Source organism: Myxine glutinosa, chromosome 4 (genome assembly GCF_964187855.1).
Source record: "Myxine glutinosa chromosome 4, kmMyxGlut1.1, whole genome shotgun sequence".
In the NCBI taxonomy this organism is placed as follows: domain Eukaryota; kingdom Metazoa; phylum Chordata; class Myxini; order Myxiniformes; family Myxinidae; genus Myxine; species Myxine glutinosa.
This window is the reverse complement of record NC_136264.1, coordinates 52,299,417-52,311,726: the sequence shown is the minus strand read 5'-3', so window position 1 is coordinate 52,311,726 and position 12,310 is coordinate 52,299,417. Positions and strand designations below refer to the sequence as shown.

Genomic DNA, 12,310 nt, shown 5'->3' with positions numbered 1-12,310 from the left:
AATGGTACAAAGACCGTTTTTATACATAGTAAAGTGTTTCATGTCAGCCAGATTCACACTAAATCAGTATCATAACACTTCGACTATGTCAGCAATGCTAGAGCAACTTGGATAGACATCTCTTCAACAATGTGGAGAAAATCTAAGGTTGGTGGTGACGTACAAAATACACAACATGGTCGCCTTTGAAAGTAACCCTTTATTACTCGCAACACCGACAAGGCACGTGCCATGTACATTTTTGCCAGATTCCACAAACGTGGACTGATTAATCATATAAACATTCCTTTCCCCAGTAGAGTGAAGGAAGGAATGACCTACCCCTTGAAGGGATGACAACACCACCCGTGGACGCCTTTTGTCTGCACCTGACGAGATGCCACAACTCGGTTTCACGCACACTGCACTTTGCTCTCGGTGCACACAGGAACACACAGAAAAAACAGCTTCTGCAATTATTGAAGGAATGAGGGAGTCAGATTAACCAGAAGAAGAAGAAACGCAATGATCGTTTGTAATACACAATGATAAACATGGCACAGCCACTGCACATGGAAACAGACACATGAGAATGTCATTTGGCCCATCCTGCTCGTATCGTATCCTCAATGGGAGAAAAGAACAAAAGAGTTTAGGTGTGTGATGACCATGGATGTTAGTTTTTCATCTACTCTATTAATCACATTAGCCATTATCTGAATCAAAAGTAACACCCATATCCCTTTTGTACAGTACGTAACTTCAGTGCATGTCGCAAGATGTGGCACTTCCCAGAGGTCTCGTTCTGTATCGTGGGGGAAAGATCCGCCATCGTCCCAATGGTACGAATGATTCTGCTGCTGCCATTCGATTGCAAGAATAGCCAAGCGGGGTGATCAGGAAATTTTGGGAACGCTCTACCATGGATGTGAAGGGACCAAAGAGCAGAGCCAGTCAAAACAAGATGAACTAGAACAGCACTTGGTAGAGAGCATACCACCACCTGATTGGCCATATCACTCAATGGTGAAGAATCACTTTAAAAAATTATACTAGCTCGATCCGGATCTTCACCAAAATTGAATCGAATCGTCATTGTCAAATACCCAACCTCTCCACCAAGTTTCGTCCAAATCCGTCCATAACTTTTTGAGATGTCCTGCTATGTATCGTGTTTAGCCCTATCTCCCAATGGGGAAGAATCACTTAAAAATTTAAATAATTCTCATATCCGAATCCACATTCAGATCTTCACCAACATCTAATCAAATCGTCATTGTCAGATACCAAACCTCTCCACCAAGTTTCGTCCAAATCCGTCCATAACTTTTTGAGATGTCCTGCTATGTATCATTTTGGCCCTATCTCCCAATGGGGAAGAATCACTTAAAAATTTAAATAATTCTCATATCCGAATCCAAATTCAGATCTTCACCAAAATCTAATCAAATCGTCATTGTCAGATTTTTTTTTTTTTTTTTTTTTTTTTTTTTTGTTGTTGTTGTATACAAGATCGAGGCTCGTGAAAGAGCGAACATTAATCACACAGAAAGACAAACCGACACATAAAACATATAACATAGGGAGCGGTAGACAAGATGGGGAGAGAGGGGGAAGGACACAAACACAACATTTGAGAGCAGGGACCGAGAGACATGGAGACATCGAGAGATCTGAGAGAGGGCGAGGGCTTTGGGGGGGGGGGCGTGGGAAGGGGGCAGTGGGAGAGGTATAAAACATATGGACACTGCCAGGACTTCCAGGAAAGAAGTTGGAATTTCAAACAAGGTGGATCTGGGGTGAATTAGCGGGGGTAGAAAAGATCAAGGTTTTGGATGGGGGAAGATAAGAGATGGTGGTGAACAGCTGTTTTAAAGACCTGGAGGGAGGAGTGGGATTGAAGGGAGTGAGGGAGTTTGTTCCAGAGGCGGGAGAAAAGAGGAATGAAAGAGTGAAGGTGAGCGGAGAGCCGAGATTTCGGCAGTTTAACCATCAGAGGGTTGCTGGCAGATCTTGTGCGACCTGTAGGAATATTTGGGGGACAGAGCACAGAGAGAGCTGGGGGTGCAAGGCCGGAGAGGAGTCGGTAGAAGACAGAAAGACCACCTACCTACCTGCCTGCGGTGAGTGAGTGAAAGGCCCTCAGAGATAGCTTCATCGCGGGAGATTCCAATAATTCTGAAAGCTTTGGTTTCAACAGCGTGAAGCCGAGCTAGGTGTGAGGCAGGAGCACCGGCCCATAGGGGAGAACAGTATTCCATTGAGCTGCGGATGAAAGCCTTGTATGTGGTGAGGAGCTCAGGTGTGCCGAGGAAGGACTTCGCACGACGGAGGATGCCCAGTCGGCGACTGGCTTTGGAGGCCAGCTTGGAAATGTGGTTTTCCCAAGAAAGATCATGGCAGATAGTGAGACCCAAAATCTTGAGCGACAGAACTTCTTGGAGAGGATTGTTGAGAAAGTAGATGGGAGGGTTGTCCAGTCGATCTTTTCGGAGAGACATAGTAAGAGTGTGAGATTTGTCAGGATTGAAAGACATGTTCCACTTGTTTGACCAGTCTGTGATTTTGTCCAGGTCTTCAGAGAGTGAGGAGGCAGCAGACTGCCGATCTGAGGGAAGAGGAATGGAGCGGCAGAGAGTGGAGTCATCAGCAAAGAGATAGAGAGGATTTTCGAGAGAGTCAGAGAGATCATTGATGAAGACCAGAAAAAGCACGGGGCCCAGAACACTGCCTTGGGGAACTCCGGCCTGAACAGGAAGAGGAGATGAGAGAAACCCATTCAGGGCCACACGTTGACGACGACTAGAGAGGAAGTCCGCCAGCCATGCGTGGAGATTTCCATGGATACCAAAGGAGGAGAGTTTGGTGAGCAGAGCGGGGTGCCAGACCGTGTCGAAGGCACGTGATATGTCGAGGGAGACAGCTCTAATTTCCTGTTTGGCATTGAGGACCTCCATCCATTGTTGAGACAGCAGAAGCAGCATGTCCAGAGTAGAGTGACCTGGTCTGAAACCAAATTGATGATCAGAGATCAAGCCATTGGAGAAGAGGAAAGATTTCATATCAGAAGCAATGATGGATTCCATGACTTTGCTGATAATTGGGAGAAGGCTGATTGGTCTGTAGTTGCTAGGATCTGTTTTTGCACCTTTTTTGTGCAAAGCGGTGATGTTGGCTGATTTCCAAGCAGATGGCAGTTGACCTTGAGCAAAAGAGAGGGTGAAGAGAACAGAGAGAGGGTGAGATAGAGCAGCAGAGCAGGATTTTAGGACCCGTGGGCTGATGCCGTCGGGTCCAGTTGCAGAATCAGAGTCGAGGGTTGACAGAAACTTTTCCACCTTGTCAGGAGGAAAGGACACGGAGTCCAGGAGCAGCAGGGTACGACTGGGTATGGTGGGTACAGAGAGGGATGGGTTTGGGACACAAGATTTAGAGGCAAACACAGAGTTGAGGCATTCAGCTTTTTCACGTGCGGAGTCAGCTGTGTAGCCATTTGAGGTAAGGGAGGGGATGGAGGGGGAACAAACACCAGAAACGGATTTGACCAGACGCCACCAGGATTTGGAAGAGGGAGACAGATAAGAGAGTTCGGTCTTGAGAACGGAGAGATATTGTTTCCTGGCTCTCCTGAGGGTGGACACACACTTGTTTCGGGCTTTGTGAAAGGAAATGAGATTTCCTTCCGTTGGATTTGCTTTCCAGGAGACGAAGGCAAGTTGTTTCTGGGCAACAGCCTCACCACAAGATTCCGTGTACCATGGACGGGAGGAAGGGTATGACAACTGAAGACGAGATGGGATAAATCTGTGCATGAGAGAGAGCAATTTACTTTGGAAGAATTCCCAGGATGAGTTGATGTCAGAGGTGGTAGAGATGGGAGACCAGTCCAGATGATTGATGGCTGCTTGAAGACCGTGCCAGTTGGCCTGAGTGAAATGCCAGACTCGTCGACGCTGAGCAGGCTCCCTGAGGATGGTCAGAGAGATGTCCACTTTAACAAGGACATGATCAGATGATCCGATCGGAGCAGAAGAAGAGCAGCAGACATTTTCAGGGAAGTTAGTCATAACCAAGTCCAGAAGAGAAGATGTTCCGTTGACTGAGATCCGGGTCGGGAAATTGACAGATTGTGTCAGTCCCAGTGAGTCGCAGAAGTCCTTTGCTGAGGAGCCATGGCTGGTGAGAGAGGTACCCACACCCAGCCAACTGGCATGATGACAGTTGAAATCACCACATATGAGGAAGAGAGAGTTGGGATGAGTAGATAGAAGTTGGTCCATATCATCAGACAGCGAGATGTAGATGGAGTCATCACTGTTTGGTGGACGGCACAACACACATATGAACAAGAGGTGGGAGCGAAGGGGAAGCCGTAGCCAGAGGTATTCCTGGGGGTGAGGTGGAGAGAGTGCAGTGCAGGGCGAGTGAGGAAGAGAGTTTTTGATAAAGATAGCAACCCCGCCTCCAGGACGAGGCTCAGGTCTATCATACCGGAGGAGGGAGTAGCCCGGGAGAGATACTATGGAATCAGAGACATCATAAAGGAGGAAAGTTTCTGTTAAGCAGATCACGTCTGGTTTGACAGAAGCAACCTGTATGGAGAGATCAGTTAAGTTTGAACGAAGGCCCCGGATGTTTGAGGTCCATACCGTTAATGAAGAGGAAGGGGGAGCATCAGATACAGAACAGGGGGGAGGAGGGGTAGGGTAAGATGTGGAAGAGGTGGAAGAGGTAGGGAGAGCTGTTGAAGGTGTGTCAGAGATTTCAGAATAGCTCGGAGAAAGGGAAGGATGGGGCGGACAAAAGGTTTGATGGTGATTGGGTGAGCCACAATGAGGTGTTATTTGAGGAGGGGGAAGAGCGAGGCAGAAGGTTGGGGGAGATGGAGGTGAGAGTTTGAAGGGGGAAGAAGCGGGGAGGACGCTTTGAGGAGGGGGAGTGAGAGGGGGGAAATTGAGAAGCAATGAGGGTGGGGAGATTTGAAGGGGAGGGGTGAGGGGGGAGTTTGGGAGGGAAGGGACAAGGGGAGGGATTTGAAAGGGATGGGATATGGGGGAGATTTGGAGGGGAGGGGTGAGGCAGGAGTCTAGGAGGGGAGGGGCGAGGGGGCGTCTTGGCGGGGAGGGGTGAGGGGGTAGTTTAGGAGGGAGGGGGCAAGGGGGGAGATTTGAAAGGGATGGGTGATGGGGAAGATTTGGAGGGGAGGGGTGATGGGGAAGATTTGGAGGGGAGGGGTTATGGGGAAGATTTGGAAGGGAGGGGTGAGATTGGATTTTTGAAAGTGTACGATTTATGGGAAACGAACATTTATTGCAAAATGAGTTTCTTGTGACCTTCGAGTTAAAAATACGTTTAAGGACGCTGGATGGAGGATGGAGTGCAGGAGAGTTTAGGGAATGTAGAAAAAAGGCACTCTAGGAGATGGATATTTTTTTGGGGATGAATTGATTTGGTGAGCAAGTCGAAAGCAGCCTTTTAAAGAAGAAGAAGAAAAAGGTGTTATAAAATATGACGGAATACATAACTTGAGGGGAAAGTGTAAACATTGAAGGTTAATGAGTGAAAACTATCTGGGGAAATGGGGGAGAAACACGTGGTCGAAGAACGAACGAACGAATAAGAATGAATAAACGAATGAGAACAGAGAAGGAAATGTTTTTTTTTTTTTGTTTTTTTTTTTTAGTTGAGATTTACACAAGGAAGTAGGCTATGGGTGAAAAGACTGGGAATACAGAGAACGAAAGTTATTGGATCACAAACGACGGACCACTGAGAGAAAAAACAAAGCCTCAAGGTTGTACAGTGCACACTGTACAAGGCCTTGCTCGCGACACGGCAAACAGACGATCAATTTATGAAAGATAAACACCGAGAAACAACCAAAGTTGCACACAATAACTTCACACACCGAAAGATAAATACAGTTTCGACAAAATACAATTGTGAACAGACTTAACTTCGAAAAACGTGGAGACCGTGTGGAGCTTCGAAAATCCCTGCCGCCGTCTCCAAGATCTCGCGAGATCTCCTACCTCTCCACCAGGTTTCGTCCAAATCCGTCCATAACTTTTTGAGATATCCTCCTATGTATCGTGTTTGGCCCTATCTCCCAATGGGGAAGAATCACTTAAGAAATTAAATAATTCTCATATCCGAATCCACATTCAGATCCTCACCAAAATCGAATCAAATCGTCATTGTCAGATACCCAACCTCTCCACCAAGTTTCGTCCAAATCCGTCCATATCTTTTTGAGATATCCTCCTATGTATCGTGTTTGGCCCTATCTCCCAATGATGAAGAATCACTTAAAAAATTATAGTAGCCGGATCCGGATCTCCACCAAAATCGAATCATTTTGTCGTTGTCACATACGCTACATCTGCCAAATTTCGTCCGGATCCGTTCACAACTTCTTGAGATATCTTGTTCACAAACAAACGGACAGACAAACAGACAAAGACAGGGGTGAAAACATAACCTCCATCTACCTTTGGTGGCGGAGGTAAAAAGCTGGTCAAACACTTGGAATATGTCTTTTCAATCCTGACAAATCTCACACTCTCAAGCAAACCTGTCTATCTGACCAACCCTCCCATCTACTTTCTCAACAATCCTCTTGAGGAGGTTTGGTCATTCTAACTCCTGGGTCTAACTTTCAGACATGATCTTTCTTGGGTAAACCACATTTCAGAGTTTTCCTGCAAATCCAGCCGCCGGCTTGGCATCCTCCATCGTACAAAGTCCTTTCTTGGCATATCTGATGTTCTATCCACCGACAAGGCTTTCATCCACATCTTGATGGAGTACTGCTCCCCCTATGGGCTGGCTCCCCTGCCTCACATATTGCTCAGCTTGACGCAATGGGAACCAAGGCCGACACGATCATTCAAATATCCCATGATGAACCTGGGTGTACCTATTACTTCGCTATCTGTCTTCGGTGGTCTGTCTTCCATCGGCTCCTTTCTGGTCTTGCTCCCTCTACTCTCTTCGTGCTTTGTCCCCTCCAGGTTTTTTCTCACGTGGTCCAACATCAACAACCCCCTTCTGGTGAAACTACTTAACTCCAGGATCACTGCTCACCTCATCTCATTTGTTCCTCTTTTTCTCGCCTGTGGAACAAACTTCCACGTCCTCTTCAATCGCATTCCTCCATCCAAGTCTTCAAGACAGCTGATCACCTTCTAAAATCGCCATTTGATGTATCCGATTAATTTGAAAATTGAACAGCATCTGTATAATGAATCACTAAATTGGAAAACCAACTATTTTTAGGTCGAAAGGTCAAAGGTCAACTCGAGGTCAAACTTACAAAATCATCAATTTTAATCAGAAAACCCGTCAATTTTCAACCGATTGACTTGACAGTTGAACAGCATTTTATTTTTTTTGTATACAAGATCGAGGCTCGTGAAAGAGCTAATATTAATCACACAAAAAGTCAAAACGCCACACAAAACAAGGGGAGCGGCAGACAAAATGGGGAGAGAGGGGGAAAGACACAAACACAACATTTGAGAGCAGGGACATCGGAAGAAATGTGGGAGGGGGAGGGCTTGGGGGGAGGTGGGGGAGGTATAAAACATATGAACACTGCAAGGACTCTGGGGTGAATTAGCGGGGGTAGAAAAGATCAAGGTTTTGGATGGGGGAAGATATCGAGATGGTGGTGAACAGCTGTTTTAAAGACCTGGAGGGAGGAGTGGGATTGAAGGGAGTGAGGGAGTTTGTTCCAGAGGCGGGAGAAAAGGGGAATGAAAGAGAGAAGGTGAGCAGAGAGCCTAGATTTTGGCAGTTTAACCGAAGGGTTGCAGGCAGATCTTGTGCGACCTGAAGGAATATTTGGGGGACAGAGCACAGAGAGAGCTGGGGGAGCAAGGCCAGAGAGGAGTCGGTAGAAGACAGAAATACAACCAACCTGCCTGCGGTGAGTGAGTGAAAGGCCCTCGGAGTTAACTTCATCGCAGGAGATTCCAATGATTCTGAAAGCTTTGGCCTCAACAGCGTGAAGCCGAGCTAGGTGTGAGGCAGGAGCACCAGCCCAGAGGGGTGAACAGTATTCCATTGAGCTGCGGATGAAAACCTTGTATGTGGTGAGGATCTCAGGTGTGCCAAGGAAGGACTTCGCATGACGGAGGCTGCCCAGTCGGCGACTGGCTTTGGAGGCCAGCTTGGAAATGTGGTTTTCCCAAGAAAGATCATGGCAGATAGTGAGACCCAGGAGTTAGAATGACTGAACCTCCTCAAGAGGATTGTTGAGAAAGTAGATGGGAGGGTTTTCCAGTCGTTCCTTTCGGAGAGACATTGTAAGAGTGTGAGATTTGTCAGGATTGAAAGACATGTTCCACTTGTTTGACCAGTCTGTGATTTTGTCCAGGTCTGCAGAGAGTGAGGAGGTTGCAGTCTGCCGATCTGAGGGATGAGGAATGGAGCAGCAGATAGTGGAGTCATCAGCAAAGAGATAGAGAGGATTTTCCAGAGAGTCGGAGATATCATTGATGAAGACCAGAAATAGCACAGGGCCCAGAACACTGCCTTGGGGAACTCCAGCCAGAACAGGAAGGGGAGATGAGAGAAATCCATTCAGGGCCACACATTGCCTACGACCAGAGAGGAAGTCCGCAAGCCATGAGTGGAGTTTCCATGGATACCATCGGAGGAGAGTTTGGTGAGCAGAGCTGTGTGCCAGACCATATCGAAGGCACGTGATATGTCAAGTGAGACAGCTCTGATTTCCTGTTTGGCATTGTGGACCTCCATCCATTGTTGAGACAGCAGAAGAAACATGTCCAGAGTAGAATGACCTGGTCTGAATCCAAATTGATGATCAGAGATCAAGCCATTAGAGAAGAGGAAGGATTTGATTTCTGAAGCAATGATGGATTCCATGACTTTGCTGATAATTGGAAGCAGGCTGATTAGTCTGCTGTTGCAAGGATCTGTTTTTGCACATTTTTTGTGTAAAGCGGTAATGTTTGCTGATTTCCAAGATGCTGGCAGATGACCTTGAGCAAAATAGAGGGTGAAAAGAACAGAGAGAGGTTGAGATAGAGCGGCAGAGCAGGATTTTAGGACCCGTTGCCGTCTGGTCCAGTTGCAGAATCAGAGTCGAGGTTTGATAAAAACTTCTCCACCTTGTCAGGAGAGAAGGGCACAGAGTCCAGGAGCAGTTGGGTTCGACTGGGAAAGGTGGGACAGAGAGAGATGGGTTTGGGACACAATATTTTGAGGCAAACACGGAGTTGAGGCATTCGGCTTTGTCACGTGCAGTGTCAAGTGTGTAGCCATTTGAGGTAAGGGAGGAGATGGAGGGGGAACAAACACCAGAAACGGATTTGACCAGATGCCACCAGGATTTGGAGGAAGGAGACAGGTTTCAGAGTTCAATCTTTAGTGTGGACAGATAGTGCTTCCTGGCACTCATGAGGGTAGACACACACTTGTTTCGAGCTTGGTGGAAGGAACTGAGATTGCCTTCAGTTGGATTTGCCTTCCAAGAGGCAAAGGCAAGTTGTTTAAGGGCAACTGCCTCACCACAAGATTCAGTGTACCATGGACGGGAGAAAGGGTAAGACAACTGAAGACGAGATGGGATAAATCTGTGCATGAGAGAGAGAGCAGTTTGCTTTGGAAGAATTCCCAGGAAGAATTGATGTCAGAGGCAGTAGAGATGAGAGACCAGTCCAGGTGATTGATGGCTGCTTGCAGCCCATGCCAGTCGGCCTGAGTGAAATGCCAGACTCGTCGGCGCTGAGAAGGCTCTCTGAGAATGGCCAGAGAGATGTCCACTTTAACAAGCACATGATCAGAAGAACCGATTGGAGCAGAAGAAGAGCAGCAGACATTTGCACGGAAGTTAGTCATGACTCAGTCCAGAAGAGAAGATACTCCATTGACTGAGATTGGGGTCGTGAAATTGACAGATTGTGTCAGTCCCAATGAGTCGCAGAAGTCCTTTGCTGAGATGCCATGGCTGGTGAGAGATGAACCCACACCCAGCCAGCTGGCATTGTAGTGAAATCGTATTCGTACTGAACCCGGGGTGATGCTCGCTGCACGTTGACACCGCTAGGGGCGTGACTATAAGACCCGCTGCTGCGAACGGTGCTCCAGAGACTTCTCCTGTGACATGTTACATCGGTAGCCTCGCTAACGGTACGCCTGTATAGAATATCCAGCTTGCTTGCATTGAATGATATGAATGGACCCATGAGATGTCGCATCGTATACTTATTGTGTATTTCTACTTTACAGGATGATGTGATGATCTAAATGCAATTAAACCAACTATTGGACTAAAGTTGTGTGGACCTGATTGGTTTTCCACAACAGGCATGATGACAGTTGAGTTTGCACATTGAGTCACTAAATAGGGAAACCAACTATTTTTGAGGTCGAAAAGTCAAAGGTCAACTCTAGGTCAAACTTCCAAAATCATCAATTTTCATCTGAAAAATCATCAATTTTCATCCAATTGACTTGAAATTAGAACAGCATTTGCGTATTGCCTCACTGAATTGGGAAACGAACTATTTTTTTTGGAACAAAAGGTCAAATGTCAACTCGAGGTCAAACTTCCAAAATCATGAATTTTCATCTGAAAACCCATCAATTTTCGTCCAATTGACTTGAAAATTGAACAGCAATTGTATAGTGCCTCAATTAATTGGGAAACCAACTTTTTGAGGTCAAAAGGTCAAAGGTTAACTCAAGGTCAAACTTTTAAAATCATCATTTTTCATCTGAAAAATCATCACTTTTCATTGTGTTGACCCAAGCTTTGATCAAGATCATCAATTTTAATCTTGAAGAAATGGGAAATTTGCTATATCAATGGAAAACCTTTGGGGGCGGGGGCGGATTTTGCAAGTATCGTGCTCCTCATGACGTCTTCTTGTTACTTGCCGGAATAGTTTCCGGCAAGTATCTTGGTTGGTTGGTTTGTCTGTCTGTCTGTCTGTTTATGCGCAGTACTACGTCTACATCGTTGCACATAGCATCGCCATACTTTACACACATATTTGCCTTGCCCTGGAATAGACTGTGCCTAATTTTTAACTCTCTCGGCCCAAGGTCAAGCTAAAGATCACCCAAAACGTCTAATCAGGGAGGTCGAGTTTTCATTTAAAATATATTTCAAACCACTATAACTCTAAAAGTACAAGAGATTATGTATACACTTACTGTTACTGACATATTGGAAGTCACATACGACATTTCATTTGGCACCATGACCTTTGAACTTGAGTGACCTTGAAAGGTCAAACTCAAGGTCAAAAACTTTTTTTTTTACTAATAATTTTCAAACATTATCCGATTCCCTTCTAACCAACACCCCGGAAAAAAAAGTACATTCCGGCAAGTCCTCGATCTCTGACCGATTTCTTGTTTGTTACTTGCTGGAATCTTTTCCGGCAAGTATGTTGGTTGGTTGGTTTGTCTGTCTGTCTGTTTGTGTGCAGTACTACATCTACACAGTTGCACATAGAATCGCCATACTTTATACACATATTTGTCTTGCCCTGGAATAGACTGTGCCCAATTTTTAACTCTCTCGGCCCAAGGCCTCCATAATGACGTCATAATTCGATAATTCGACAACTACAAAACTTCATCCAATCAAGATACAATTTCTTGAGCCCCATGTCGGCATAAACTGGTGGAGAATTTTTTTTACTGATGACGTCATCGGTCACGTGGTTCGGCCGCCATCTTGGAAAAACTGAAAAAACTTGCACCTCTATATCTCCGAAAGTGCTGAATAGAAAAAATTGAGACATGGCTCATTGTAAAGAACTCTCCATAGGGAATAAAATATGTAAATGATGATGTCATAGGTGCCTCCATTATGACATCATAATTCGACAAGTACAAAACTTCATCCGATCAAGACGAAATTTCTTGAGCATAATCTAGGAATAAATTAGTTTAGAAAAGAAATAATGATGACGTCATTGGTCACGTGGTTCGCCCGTCATCTTGGAAAAACCGAAAAACCTGATCCAAAATGGCCGATTTTTAAAAGTACATTCCGGCAAATCCTCGGTCTCTGACCGATTTTTCATTTGTTTGTTTGTTTGTCTGTGAACAAGATATCTCAAAAAGTTGTAGACGTATTCAGGCAAAATTTGGCAGAGAGGTGGTGTATGTGACACGGACGAAATGATTAGACTTTGGTGAAGATCCGGATTGGGATCCGGCTACTAGAATTTTTTAAGTGATTCTTCACCATTGGGAGATAGGGCCAAAAACTATACGTAGCAGGATATCTCAAAAAGTTGCGGACGGACTTGGACGAAACTTGGCAGAGAGGTAGTGTATGAGACAC

General features: G+C 45.8%; 1 protein-coding gene across 3 annotated transcripts in view; it reads right to left on the bottom strand.

The window, feature by feature from the left end:
- The window catches only part of AGXT (alanine--glyoxylate aminotransferase), a 177,502-nt gene extending 176,912 nt beyond the window's left edge, over positions 1-590 (bottom strand). The window contains exon 1 of one of the 3 annotated variants that reach the window (XM_078775702.1): positions 322-590. The gene's annotated coding sequence lies outside the window, so the exon portion shown is untranslated. The remainder of the gene's footprint in view (positions 1-321) is intronic. The other 2 variants (XM_068112324.2, XM_078775703.1) reach the window with 2 other exon arrangements.
- Between the last annotated feature and the right edge of the window lie 11,720 nt (positions 591-12,310).